We start from the raw sequence: 15,399 nt of genomic DNA on the forward strand, positions 1-15,399 counted from the left end.
GGGTCAGACTGATAAAGGTTTCAAATAAAGTCAAATCGCTTCATCTGCTCATGTAAAGTTAATATCGTTTCCCCCTAAATCTTTCAGAACTAGAAAGTTATCAGGAGGCGTGCCATGTAGAGTCCCCATGGATCTGTAAAGAAAAACAGAGTCATTCTGCCCCGTGGAAAAAGATATGTGAGAATGCAGTAATGCAGGAAACAAAAGTTTCAAAGAGCAATACGCAGAAATCTCCTATCCTCTTGTATACACATAAATATTTTCAAATAAGAAGACTCTGTGTTTTGAGAAAAACAACAAAGAAAAGGATAGGACGTCTAGCAGTAAAGAAATAAAACACACCAGTGTTCCAGGTTGGTTTTTCCTGTATCTGAAAATACTGCATATTTAAAGAGTCACTCTGAAGGAATATGTCTGATGTTTAACAAATATGCCAGAATTCACACACCCAAATCTGGTGCTTTTTTCCCTCAAAGTAGGCATCTCGGGATATTTATACACTTATTTCAATGTCACTTTGTCACTGATAAAAACATTTTTGGAACTGCTATTTTGGAATTGACTTCAAAGCCTTAGGAGCATTCTTTTGAATGTCTTCAGGATCCTGTGGCTCCTTAAGAAAGGATGCTTTCAAATACTCTCTCGCCATTTGACTGCCTTAAGTCTCAGACCCCTTATTCTGGTCTCTTCTAACTCCACATCCTCACCCAATTCTGATCCTCCTAGTTTTTGAATTTATTACTTAATCTCGCATTTGCATCTCATTTTGTAATTTAGACACGACAGCGAGCTCACAGTCTTAGCTGTAACCTTCACTCCTTTCCCTGACCGCGCTCTTGACCTGTCTTCTGCCTGAGGCGCTATGGGGCAGCTGTAGGTGGAAACCCTCTTTGTCCAGCCTGACTCCAGAGACAATTCTCCCGCCCACCCCCAGGACACATGACTACACACCTAATGCATCCATCATCCCCGGAACGGTGTCTAAAGACTCTGTGGCAGTGGCCCTCATCATCTAAGGGCAAAATTAATTTGTTAAAATGGCCTATGGTCATTTGGTACCAACGACTGATATGTAGGGAATGACATGTCAGCTCAAGCTGCGTAAGGAAAATAGAGGTTGGAAAGTGGCTATACAGTGGAGAGACTAGAGTTGTCCCATGGCTCTGAGTGCTGCATTGAATCCCTCCCCATAGCCTAGGGGATACTGCCCTGCGTGGCAGCGTGGGCTCATCTGTTGCTCCCGCTACAGTTGGGTCAGCTCAGGCTCTGCTCCACATCTTCTTCTTCCTAGAACCCACGCTGCTGGGCCTTGTCTCTTGATGGAGGAAAATGTGACCTAGCGAACCACACACTCACAAATATTTTGGGTACCGACGTAGAGTTGGAATAAACACACGGCTTGCCATAGTTGGTTGAAGGGAAAAACTCATTTAGATTTATTTCAGAAGGCTAGATTTTTATTGGTTTTGTTTTAAATATCTTTATTGCGTGGAGGGCACTTCTGTTCCTATCTCCAGCAACTTTGAAATATTTACACCGTAGAAGGAAATGTTATGTAACAGTACATAAAAACGCCGACAATAAAAATACATTAGTGTTTTCTTTAGGATAGTACATTTTTATAGCGGCATTTATCAACTTATATTCCTGATTGCATTTTGCCTGAATTGATAGGAACACAAGTTGTATTTTCCACGTGCAGGAAAACAAATTATCCCAAATATAGAAATGAGGAAACTGACTGTGTCTGTGTGTTGGTTCACAGTCTTAGGAGTCTCCCCGGGGGGAAATCTGAACCTGGACGTGGAGGGCAAGGAGAGAACAAAGAAAGAGGCAGACCCCTCCAGACTGGTAGGTGGCAGCTTTCACAAGCAAGGGCACTTACAACCAGGCTCGTCTCGGGCAGCTGCAAGATGAGTAGATCTCTGCCCCCACCAGCCAGGATCTTAGGAGTTTACATAGAGGCCTTAGTGGGGTTCAGTCACATGTACCGTCCAGATGGTCTCAACACCACTTCACTCTCTCAGGCTTGCGTCCTTGAAATGGCCCCAGCTATGGGAACGGGGGGCAGAACGTACTGAATACATTCCCAGGACGGGAGGGGAGGAGCCTCTGATTGTCTGAGTCTCTCCAGCTCACAGGTCAGCCACCAGTCACACCCTCTTCCTGACTTGTTTTCAACGCTGTGGTCACTGCTCATGCGCAAAGGTGACCTCTTTGTGGGCCACCAGTCACACCCTCTTCCTGACTTGTTTTCAACGCTGTGGTCACTGCTCACGCGCAAAGATGACCTCTTTGTGGGATCCTGGGTCCTATGTCGGGGTAAGTCAAAATCCAGTGCACGGTTTGCAATATCTCTCACGCCAGCTTCCCCTGAAGAAGCTGACGTGAAACCAAAAGAAAACCACCTAATTAATAAAAACACTAAGATGCTAGTGCCAGGATTTCGGCTAATGCCTCAGAAAATCAGATAGTTCTCCGAGCCTGTGTGGGAAAGGGGCAACCCTGAGGGCAGAGCAGGGCAGCCTAGGCGGGAGGGGGTCGGGGAGCCCCGGGCAGCAGGGGCCTTGTCTTCATCAGCAAGGCTGCCACAGACCCACAAGGAGGGAGAGAACAGTGAAAGCGGGACGTTGTAGTGCATTCTGTTTTCTCTCTGCACACTGAGCTCGGGGTTCCTGACGTGCAGGGGAGAGGATGGAAAGGGCACGCTGTCAAAGCTCCATCCTCGCAATCCTACAAAGGAAACAGATTTTAAAAGCCGCGAGAAGGATTTATGACTGCAGGGACATTTGTGAGTCCTTTTATTAGCCTAGTACATCACTTTCCTCCCATCTTTATGCTGACAACACTCCTTAGCCCTTCCCTGGATTTCTTGTCAAACTGGGCAAGTATATAAAATGAACGGACCGGAGCTGCAGGGAAGGGCTGATTGATTCCTCTGTGTGCCCGCACGTTAAGAAGCAACTGTATTCTGCTAAGAGGTTCTCTTACGCAGGCTTCCAGTGAGGGAATCTCGGATTGTTTCTGACAACTATGTGTTTTTAAAGAGTTTTATTTTTTCTGACAAGGGTCTTCCTGAGAGCATAAATCAACATGTAAAGAGAAGAGCATGCTAGCCTAAACAGTTTCACAGAAGTTATTTGAAAGTTTCGAGAGGGCTCTGATGAATGTGGCTGGCCCATCACAGTGAGTGAATGGTGCAGGCCCTTCCTTTCAAGCCATCTATGTAGCTGGCTTTGCATTTCTACTAACTTTATGAACGTGAAGTTCACAAGGGACAGCTCAAATGTTATCTCCTCTATAAAGGCTTTTTTTTTTTTTTATTGAAGTATAGTCCATTTATAATATTGTGTTAGTTTCAGGTGTACAGCAAAGTGATTCAGTTATACGTATATATGTATATATTTCTTTTTTCAATTCTTTTCCATTATAGTTTATTACAAGATATTGAGTATAGTTCCCTATGCTATACAGTAAATCCTTGTTGCTTATCTATTTTATATAAAGTAGTGTGCATCTGTTAATTCCATACTCCCAATTTATCCCTCCCCCCACCCTTTCCCCTTTGGTAACCATTAGTTTGTTTTCCATGTCCATGAGTCTGTTTCCGTTTTGTAAATAAGTTCAGTTGTACTGTTTTTTAGATTCCACATATAAGTGATATCATATGATATTTGTCTTTCTCTGTGTGACTTACTTCACTTAGTATGATAATCTCTAGGGCCATTCATGTTGCTGCAAATTACATTATTTTATTCTTTTTTTATGGCTGAGTAATATTCCATTGTATATATGTACCACATCTTCTTTATCCATTCATCTGTCGACGGACACTTAGGTTGCTTCCATGTCTTGGCTATTGTAAATAGTGCTGCAGTGAACGTTGGGGGGCACATATCTTTTCAAATTAGAGCTTGTAAAGCCTTTCTTGATTTCTCCAAGATTGAATTAATTTCTTCTCTGTATTCCAACAACAAAAACAACAATGAAATTAACAGTTGCAAAAATGTAATGAGCATTTACATGTTCTATAGGCTTCATTCTACACGTGACTCACTGATTCTCTACAACAACCGGGTGATGTCTGCCTGTTATTTTCCGAGGCTCAGAAGTTAAGTGACCTGACCAAGATCACACAGCTACGAAGAGGAAGAACATGGATTTTTACCTAGACGTAGGCAGTCTGACTCAGAGTACACATTCTTTCTTTTTATTTCAAACAAGTTCTGGTTCAAAGAGTAAGAATACCCTCTCAGGCTGTCAGTACTGCCACTTTTAGTCAGTCATAGACATAATATGCTCACCGTGTACTTGCTTTGAATCTCACTGAGCTCCCATGCGTGGTGGGTCCACTGGAATTCTGTGCTCACGGGGATCCTGACTGTTGTACACCAATGGAGGAGCAGGGCATTCACACACACTGAATAGCACACGCAGTGTGCGTGTCTCCTCTGCCCACGGGCACGCTCCATTGTCACTTTGGACTTCACTTACAAAACACAAGCTAAAACAGAAAATTATTAACAATTTCAAGTTAGTGACATCAGAGCATTAAACCAAGTGTGGGCCCCTGCTGAGCACAGGGTCCTGTGTAACTAACTACTCAGGTTACGTATCCAAGAGGTCGGGCCTGGTTACGAGACAGTACTTTATTTTTTTGTTTTTCAGACGAGATAGTGATGGTGTGAGAGGTTAAGTAACATACTTAAGCTCAAACCAACAGAAATTGGAGGAGCCTGGATTTGAACTCTGGGCTGTCTGATGCCTGAGTTCACATTCCCAAGAGTTCAGTCCTGTAATAACTCAGCTATGCAACTGCCTGCCCATAACCATTAGTGGATTTTAAAGAGTGGATTATCAATTGTGCGTTATGAAGTGTCCAAATTGCTCTCCCTCTCTATTCATTCTCCTGTGTAGCACTTGACCAAAGTACCTTACCTTTACTGCACTTGATATTTTTCTAAACACCTTCTTTGTCAATACCTTTGATCATCACCACAATCTTAGGAGAGACTTAGGGTCATGAGTCTTTTTGTAGGTGAGGACATTGAGGCTCAAATGCACAAGGTTACGTTCCAAGGTCACTCCATCAACAGCGGAGACAAGTCTGGAGTTCTTTCCTAACAAGTCATCTTTTGAGCCAAAGTTCAAATTAACAGCAGTGACCAGGTGATAAGGGAAGGAAGAGTATTGGCTCATAAAACAAAATGAGGTTTTCCGATTTCCTTTACATAACAGGGAGCATGATTTAGTGGAAAGAACCTGTGAATTGAGGTCAGAGAGCCTGGACTTTAACGCTGCCATCTAGTAGTTGTATAAACTTGGCAACTTCCACTTCTGAGCACTAAAACCCTCATATGCAAAAAGGGATATCTGTGCTTACCCCGAAGGACAGTTTTATCAAATGAGAAAACTTGTGAGACTCGGTAAATGTGAGTTTCTCTGTTCCTACTGTTCATGGTCTATTGGTCATAGAGATAGTGGAGAATGCCGTCTAACATCCTCTACTCCAGAGAGGTGAGGCTGGCCTAAGGCAAATTCAGAGTGAAGGAAACACCTTGTCTTACTATGTTTCATTCTTCCTCTTCACACAGTCTCTGCTTCTGCTTCTATCGTGTCATCAGTATTAGGTATGAAGAAGAGACAGCACCAGGTACTATAATTAATACATAAAAGACGTGCTAAATGTGGGAGTCTTACTATGTTTCATTCTTCCTCTTCACACAGTCTCTGCTTCTGCTTCTTTCGTGTCATCAATATTAGGTATGAAGAAGAGACAGCACCAGGCACTATAATTAATACATAAAAGACGTCCTAAATGTGTGAGGCCACAGACATTCTGGTCTTTATATGAGACCAATTCAGATATTTCATTGTGAAGTCATTTAAAAGTATGAACTAATGGGCAGTTTGACCACACTTAGCAGACTTGAAATCACTATTAATTGCTTTAGTACCATAATAACATTGATTTAGATGAACTTTTATAACATAGAAAGTATATGGTATTTAGCAGTAATTAATATCCTTTAATTAGGAAGAATTGCCAAGTAGTTTTCTCTCTTGTGTCTGTTGTTGGCTAAGTATAGCTGGATGCAAATTCAGCTTAATCACAAAGGGGACAGCTTGTGTTTTACGTTAAATTTGCCTTTAATGGATTAAAAAGTATTCTTTGGTATTACATTTTGTCATAAAAAGGCACATTTGAATCACCAATGTTATAGAATGTGAATAGTCCAAATGTCATAAACCTTATATATAAAACCATTCACCTAGAGATGCACACATAAGATATAAAGTGAGTGTAGAAACTTGATATGTCTGTCCATATGCTCATTGAGCTGTGTAAGTCTTAATACTGGCTTTGCTATTATTATTCCTCTAGAAGCACAATATAAAATTTCATATTTTCACGTGCATTTATAGCAAATGTTACTCCTTGCTAACCAGAGAGGCATTTAGGCAATTGCTGGGTATGAAAATTGCTGACATTTTCTGAATTTCAAATGACAAATGAGATATTCCTGTCAGTTTACTGTGTAACTCCATAGCATATGGTGCTTCTGCTGGTGGGTGTTATTTCAAAGTTTGCAGATCACACCACTAGAAAGTCCCTCTGGTGGGCTCCTGGAACACTTAGCAACTGTGAATCTGAAGTGACAGTACAGAGGGAAAAGACTAAAAAAAAAAGGGAGTTATTTTTTTTTTTTTGACAGTGAGAAGGCAGTACAAAGTGAATGATAAGTTAATACAGGGAAGTGGAGTGTAGAGACACCAATCTAGTAAAAGAAAAAAAAAGGAAGCAGTTTTCCCTTTTATAGGACAAACGAGGAAGTTATCTGAATTCTTAAAACAGAGTATTATGGCAGGTTTCAGAGAAAGAATAAGAATTAAGGGACTGACTAGAATTAGAATAATTGTCCACTATGTTACACAGAAATGGAGGGTAGATTGTTTCGAGGGACAGAGAAGAGTGTCAAAATTATATCTATACCAGAAATCACAAAATAACTCTGAATAAGGAAGATTTGAAAAGAAAGCCTCTGCTATTCAAAATGGGGCAGCTTATTTAAAACCACCTCTCAGCAGAGCCCTGTTCCTTTCATTGCAATCTATTTTAATGGGTCACTCTGTTTTGCTTTGTTCAATAATGCCTGCATTCCAGAGCGTTTATGTACAGTGGTCAAGCTACCAGTCAATTAAATGGAAAAGGCCAGTGAAATTGGTTGCTGGAGCTAACTGACTGGCCAGTTCCATTACAGTAGTTCCAACTGCCCTAAGGACCACTGCCCAAGACTCATTTTTCTATATTTTCCTCCTTGGAATCCAAAAGCTTTCCATTGTTTATCAACCACCAAAATTTTTATTGATGCCTAAAGAGTGCAGAAGAATGAGTGACTTAAACTGATGTGTTTTTAAAAGACTTCAACTTCCCATTCCTCTTATTCTGGAATCTTTCAATATTTTCACCCCCAAATCTATGTAACACTAGATTTTTCACATAGGAAAAGAGAAATTATCCAGTAAAATAAAGATTGTGCTGAATGGTATTGAGTCTCTTGGTTAGTGAACTTACAGGTGCTAGGAGTTGACGCAGACAATAACAACAGACATTAATAATAACAGGTAAAATGTATTCTATTCTAAGCATGTCATGTGAATGTAATCACATAATCCTCACACAAAAAAATTTACTATCTCTATTTCACAGATGAGGAAATTGAGGCACACAGAGACCAACTAGCTTACTCATATTCCCTTGGGAAGTAGAGTAGCAGCAACCTTCTTCGAGTATTGATGAAAAATAGGTGTTGATTAATTTGTCTGCAAAACCTTGAACTCCCCTCTCCCCCATACACTCCTTAGCCCCAGGTTGAGCCATTACAGTCTCACATTTATACTTTATGACTCTGACCTCTCAGATCACAGATAATTGGCTATAAAGGGTGGATCATCCAAAGGCTGGAACGGGCCCAATATTTTCTTTCTCCCAACACTGCTGGGCTTATCTTAGGGCTGGGGTGGCCCAGAGGCACCTGAGCAAGGACACGAGGCCAGGAGGCTGACAGGGAGAAGAATCACTGAAGAGAGCAGTGGGAATGAGAGGAACCCTTGGTGAGAAGGAAAGAGCAAACTCTAGCAACATTTTTACTCCCCAGGTCTTGTCTGCAAGAGACCTGGATGTCCTTCTTGCCATTGAGTTCCATGGGAGACCCCTATGGCTTTCTACCAAGCCTCTTTTTATATTTTCTTAACCATGCTTGAGTGAGTTCCTATTATATACAAACAAATGATTCTAAAGAAAACTCTGATTCTTCTTTGAGGGGATTCTGTTCTGCTTCACCCCGAACCACTCTGAATTGCTACACCAAAACACATGTTCATTCGTGGGCTTCCAAAACACCTATTGTATCCCCCCGACACTGATACTGTCATCAGAAGGCAGGATTGACAGAGGGTAAAAACAAAGATGCCGGGAATTCCCTGGCGGTCCAGTGGTTAGGACTCCGTGCTTTCACTGCCGATGGCGCAGGTTCGATCCCTGGTGGGGGAACTAAGATCCCACAAGCTGGGCGGCACAGCCATGTGGTTTTTAACAAGATAGTATATGTCAAATCACCCATCATGGTGCTCGGCAGATCAGAATCCCTTAAATGTTTGTTTTCTTTTTCTTCCCATTTATTCAGTAAACCTTATAGCAACAGTGGGTTCTATATTTTGTAGGTTAAAACCAATGGAAATCTCGTGTTCTTCCATAAATATGTGAACGTGTGTTAATGTGTGTGTCTCTGTTTTCATTTGGGGAAATATGCAGTGGAGCAGTGTGATTAAAGGGGGAGTCAGATTGATAATGACAGTACCCACCTGTGATGGTTAATTTGACGTCAACTTGGCTGGGCTAAGGGATGCCCAGGTAGCAGGTCAAACATCATTTCTGCATGTGTTTGTAGGGTGTTTCTGGAAGAGACTAGCATTTGAATTGGTAGACTGAGTAAAGAAGAAAGTCCTAATCAATGTGAGGGGGGCATCGTCCCATCCCTTAAGGGCCCGAGTAAAACAGAAAGGTGGAGGAAGGACACATTCACTCTGCTTGAGCTGAGACATCCATCTTCTCTTGCCTTTGGACATCAGCACTCCTGGTTCTCAGGCCTTTGGCCTTGGACTGAATTATGCCCTAGCTTTTCTAGGTCTCCAGCTTGCAGAGAGCAGGGCATGACACTTTTCAGCCTCCATAATCACTTGAGCCAATTCCTATAATCAATCTCTCTCTCTCTCTTTCTCTCTTCCCACCCCATGGAGAAAGATTTATTATATTAAATAATATATATAATAATTCCTTCTTTATATGTATTTATATCTATATCTATCAGTATATATCTATATCTATACCTATATCTGTTTCAGGGTTCTCTAGAGAAATAGATTGGTTCTATTTTGTCTGGAGACCCCTGACTAATATACCATCTAGAGGCTTAGAACGGTGCCTGGCTCAGCGAAAGAGTTCAGGGAATGTTAGCATTAATTCTCATTTTTATTATCATCATTCTACTTCTGACCCCTTTCCTTTCTCAATGACATCATTTCTACATCTTTGGATTAGTACTAACCAAGCTTATTCTCTAGATTCTGTGGAAAGATATTATTGATGAGTAAGTTTGATTTACAGTAGCTGCCTGTGTTTCTTTTCTTAAAAGTAATGGTTATTAGGCCCACTATATCTTATTTGCTTGCAAATCTTATTTTTTCCTCTGTTTCTCCAAGAAATACAGCAAAACACTTAAAGCTTGTGTATAAATTTGTTTTGTGTGACACTTTCCTATCATATAAAGAATTGCTTATCAAAGACATTTTAATAGAACTAGATTTAAGTTTACTTTCCAACTGTTTACTTTTTCTGAGTTTCTTTAGTAAATGGGGATATATATATCTTAAAATAAAGGAGATGGTTGTTTATAGTAATGCTTCACAAAATCCGGAGAGTCAATGGTGTAGCTTTCCAGTTTTCTGCTTTCATTTAATATCAAAGTATCATAGAAAAGAGGGGAAATAATGTAAAAAAAAAAAAAAAAGTACAGTATACAGAATCCAACAGAAAGCCATGACAGGAAATATTAGATTGTATGTTACTTTTGGGCAAGTATATAATCTCTTCTTCTTTCTTTGTAACTTCACCAGACTCCATAAATTTTGACTGAACTAACTGACATTTATTCTGCCCTAAATACATTAGAAAGAGAACCTTTCCTTCAACATATAATTAGTGTATTTCTTGAGATCAACAGGATAAACAGACTGCTAGGTGTTTATAGTAATGCTATTATTTCATTTTAGAGAAAAGTGATACAAGTAGGAAGAAATGACAAGCCATAGTTTTATGCTGTGTAAATCTAGGCAGGTATCAATTACTATAATGTCCTTATTAGTGGAGATACAATTGTGATTTGATGTCACAGAACATCACCCTTTCCTGACAGATGTTATAAGCCAAACTGCTTTTAAGAACCAGTCAGCCTCAAAATGACAGAAGTCCTGTATCCTCATCAGATTCCACATGGGGATGGGTTTCGTCTTTCATCTGTCACACTTACTTGATGTACATGATGTCAGTTGCAAGGCCTACATTTGTAATAACAAGGTGTCCAGGTGTCCTGTTGACATCAGAGCTCAGAGAGCACAGGCTGCTGTGTCGTTGGAAAGGAAGCCACTAGGATAGGGAACCAGTTGCCACACAGGTCAGTTCAGTCTGATGTGAGACACGCAGGGGTGCCAAGAGGTTACTAAATTCAGTTTGAAGGTGTGGTCAGTAGAAAATAACTAAGAGATTTACACTCCCACAGATTTTCTCCAAGAGGCAGCCATCTGAGCAGAACAGTTGCTAAGAGCAAACCAGACTAAGAACAACCTTTGAACACCAGGTACCCCAAAGCATATTTCCATGACTCTTTCAAAAACCACTAGGGCCATAGAGTGCCTTCATGAGAGTCTGAAAAAGGCATCCCTGTGGGTGGACAAATTAGAAGAAGGCTGCTGTCTAGTTGGATGTGCCAGTTACCAGTCTGTGGCCTCTCAGCCACAGATCCACTCCTCCTCGCCCTGCTAACGACTCTGGCACATTTCTTCCTTCCCAGCTGGCACTAAATTAAGCCTGTCAATGGAGGGTGCTAGAGGGACAGGGAGGAGAAAGCCCCGCTTCCCGGGTCCGGTGTGTGCTCTCTTCTGGCAGTAAGGCACCTCCCCATCGGTATCTCCCTCCACTTCTCCAAGGGGTGGCTTTCCAGCAAGTTCTGCTCTGGCGGCACCGCAGCAGACTTCTCTGCCATTTCGTGGACCCCGCAGTGCTCTCTCCAGCGAAGTCTGTATCTCAGCCCTGGTGGACAGGGGTCTTTCTTCTAGGTTCATTCCTTATTTGGGTGCTTTGCCTCAGTCGTCGAGGTAGTGGCTGATGCCTACATCAGTCATCTCTGTATTGTTTCGACTTCTCTTTACCCTTGGTAGCTAACCTGTTACTCCAGTCCTCTATTGTGGTTAATTATTCTGTATATCAAACTTTCCCTGTTCACAGTATATATGGTTTCTGTGTCCTGAATGGACCCCGACTGACACAGTGGATGAATTAGAGTGGTGGCCCTTTGATAAGATTTAGTGAGTACAAAGGAAAAAGCTCCTCTCTCTCCCATGGCAGCAGCCCTCAGCAGGACATTCCACTTGCTGGGTGAGCAAGGGCTGGATTTCCTCACCCATTTGCTTCAGTACATTGGCAGGCATCTTTGAGTGCTTGCATAACCTGTACAATTATCAGGAATTGCCCTTTGATGAACCATTGACACTCTATAAATCAAAGCATGCATTGCTGTCTCTGCTGTCAAGATGCCCTCAGGCTAAGTGGGAGAGACAGACAAGTAAATAGACAATGGGAAGTAGGCTTTGATGGAGGGAATCACAGCATACTATGGAAATGTATAGGCATAGGTGAGAGACCCCGATTATATTGCTGCATAGAATACTCCAGAACACAGAGGCTTAAAACAACAGTAACTATTTATTATCTTACAGAGCTTCTATGCATCAGGAATTTGGGAGTGGCTTAGCTGGATGATTCTGTCTTGGGATCTCTCATGAGGTTACAGTCAAGGTGTCAGCCAGGGCTGCAGTCACTTAAAAGCTCAACTGGGGCTGTGGGATCTACTTCTAAGATGACTCACTTGCTTGATGGGCAAGTTGATACTAGCTGTTGGCATAAGGCCTCACCACACTGACCTCTCCATAGAGCTGACTGAATGATTTCAAGATAAGGCAGTGGGGTTCTCCCAGAGTAAATGATAGAAGAGAAAGCAAGGTAGGATTTACTATTTTTATTATGACATAGCCTCAAAAGTCACATATTTGACTCAGCCATAAAAAAGAAGGAAACGATGCCATTTGCAGAAACGTGGATGCAACTAGAGATTATCATACTAAGTAAGTCAGAAAGAGAAAGACAAATACCATATGATATCACTTATACGTGGAATCTAAACTATGACACAAATGAACCTATCTGCAAAACAGAAACAGACTCACGGACAGAGAGAGCAGACTTGGGGTTGCCAAGGAGGGGTGGCTGGGGGAGGGATGGACTGGAGATTGGGGTGAGCTTTTATATACAGAATGACTAAACAACGAGACCCTATTGTATAGCACAGGGAACTATATTCAGTATCCTTTGATAAACCATAACGGAAAAGGATATTTTTAAAAAAAGAATGTATATATATATATATATATATATATATATATATATATAAAACTGAGTCACTTTGCTGTACAGCAGAAATTAACACAACATTGTAAGTCAACTATATTTCAATAAAAAAATCACATATTTGACAATTTCCTATAGGTTACACAGGTCAAGCTTACTTAATTTAGGAGGAGACCGCAAAAGTGTGAATATCAGGAGGTAATATAATCAGCGGCCATTGTAAAGACTGGCTACTGCAGACCCCCTACAACAAACCAGCGGGAGGAAAGCTTCCTGCCAGAGAGAATATTGGAGGTGGGAATGGCAGGCTGCGGTAGCAAGTGATGTAGAGTAAAATAATGTCCCAAGCAAAGGTATTAGCATGTGCAAATGTCTGGGAAGGTGAAAGGTATGGCAAGTGTTGAAGTATCATTCTGTTACACAATTTAGGATTTTGAGGTAGGAGGGTAGTGCTGGGCAAATGCAGTGAGAAATGATTGGATAAATTGTCAGAGGTAAAAATCACAAAGGACCTTGTTCAGCATTCTGCTTGGAGGCTGTGGGTAGCCATGGACAAATTTTAATCAGGGTAATGATTTTTAATACTTGTACCTGGAAAGAAAGCCACTCAGATTCAGTGCACCTATTGCAGTGTTAATTTCCAACTCTTCTTAGAAGCACAAATACCTTGAGTGTGGACCTCCCGCCCTTGTCTCATTTTCTTGTCCTTGAGCACATCTGAAGCGTAACGGGCATGGCCAGGGTGAATTGAGAGGTTATGTTCCCGGTCCTACAACCTTCCTGGGAAGCCCCCGTTATGGGCCTGCTGCCTTGCTGGGTGTTGCAGGCACTGTGGTTGAAAACAGACTAAGTGACATCGGCTTCAGTCAGTGACAGTGCTGGAGTCAAGGGACATCATTGCTCTGAAAAGGCCGTTTTATACAAGTGTCTGTGTGGCAGGCCAGCTGGGGATTCTTCAGTCTTTTCCGCAGTAATCATAAGCAAGGAAAATAAAACTGTTGACATTAGCATTTTCAAAGATAAAGAACAACAGTGTGTGTGTGTGTGTGTGTGTGTGTGTGTGTGTGTGTGTATATAATTTATATTATATTACACAAATATTATATGTATTATAGATATATAGTATAACTTTATATTATATATATAAATATAAACATAAATATGAATAAATTATACACACACACACACATATATGTTAGGTCTGAGACCCTGGATTAGGACACATTACGTGTCTCTTCCAGGAGCAGAAGCAATCCATTAAAGTCAATTTCCAATTTTCCGTAGAAGAAGGAATAAGACAGAAAATTAAAATCCTTACATAATCCTTACTCTCATTTCTATTGTCATAGTCTTCTCTTGGAGCACCTTAGAGGTGTAAGCAAGTCAGTTTACAAGTAACAAATTGCCTAATTTTAATCCCTTCCACTAATTTATTCACATGCCTTGGCAATTTACTTTCCCTTCTTAAGACAGTTGGCTTACTGCATAGTTAGGGAGCAGGCATGGTTAGCCTTTAAAAATCTCTTTCAGATTGAAAAGATCCCGTTTTATGAATATCAGTCGTCAAAGCAGCACCCTTATTGGAGATGCTAATGGCTGTGGGAAGTGTGAGATATGAAAAGAGATACAGTAATTCCCAAGCCATATAATCAGTCTCTGAATAATTTAAAATTTCGTGTGCTACTAGACCCTGTGTTTTACTTGCTGTTGACATAATTAACAAAGGGAAGAGTCATCAAAAACTCCTAATGAAGAGGAAGTCCATCTTGCTGATTCCTGGTCTAATTTTTTTCAAGAAGTACCCTAACTGGATTAGTATAGCTCTTAGGAAAAGATCATACACATTTAAAATTCACTGCCCATTTAAAAGAAAATATAGATAATTTTTAAAGATAACCTGGGGGGCCTTATACCTCCTTATTTAGTCCATTCTTCCCAAGATATTTCTTGGTTCCTTATACGTTTTCTCAATGCTTTGGTACTGACTTGCACTCATGGTCTGTAGAGGCCCAAGGACTGAAGAGCCATTCCAGCGGCCAAGAAAGATACAGGAAGCTCTGGCCGACAGGGCAAAAATCCCAAACAGGAAAGACACATGACGTTCACAGAGCAGGGGCAGGATGGAAGGGAAAAGCTCTGATGAACACTGAATTACCCCAAAGTTCCTCAATTACAGCTATTTGAGTTGACTGTGGACGAAATCTCAACTAGTCATTTATTTTACTAGCAAATGTGGTAGTTAACTTTATGTGTCAACTTGACTGGGTCATGGGGTGCCCAGGTATTTGGTGAAACATTATTCTGGGTATTTCTATGAGGATATTTGTGGATGAGATTAACATTTATATTGGTAGACTGAATAAAGCAGATTGCCCTCCCTATTATGGGTGGGTCTCATTCAATTGTGTGAAGGCTTGAACTGGACACAAAGTCTGATTCTCCACCAAGTAAGAGAATTTCTCCTGCCTGTGGGCAGAACTGGCTGCCTTGGTAGAGTATAATTATTTGGGGAGAGGGGCAGGGAAAACGTCTCTTTTTCTAACCCCACAAAAGTCTTTACTACCTACTGATAGATGCCTACAATTCTTCTTCGCTCTTCCTTCTTGATATATTTCCAAAACTTCCAAGAATATAACATTTTGAACAGTTATTTATAG

At 41.1% G+C, this 15,399-nt stretch overlaps 1 protein-coding gene across 3 annotated transcripts in view; it reads left to right on the top strand.

Moving 5' to 3' along the window:
• The first annotated feature begins 2,146 nt into the window (after positions 1 to 2,146).
• The window catches only part of MGST1 (microsomal glutathione S-transferase 1), a 413,587-nt gene continuing 400,334 nt past the window's right edge, over positions 2,147 to 15,399 (top strand). For 2 of the 3 annotated variants that reach the window (XM_059935387.1, XM_059935388.1), the window contains exon 1: positions 2,147 to 2,322. The gene's annotated coding sequence lies outside the window, so the exon portion shown is untranslated. The remainder of the gene's footprint in view (positions 2,323 to 15,399) is intronic. The other variant, XM_059935386.1, reaches the window with a different exon arrangement.

This window comes from Balaenoptera ricei, chromosome 10, assembly GCF_028023285.1.
Source record: "Balaenoptera ricei isolate mBalRic1 chromosome 10, mBalRic1.hap2, whole genome shotgun sequence".
NCBI classification, from domain to species: Eukaryota; Metazoa; Chordata; class Mammalia; order Artiodactyla; family Balaenopteridae; genus Balaenoptera; species Balaenoptera ricei.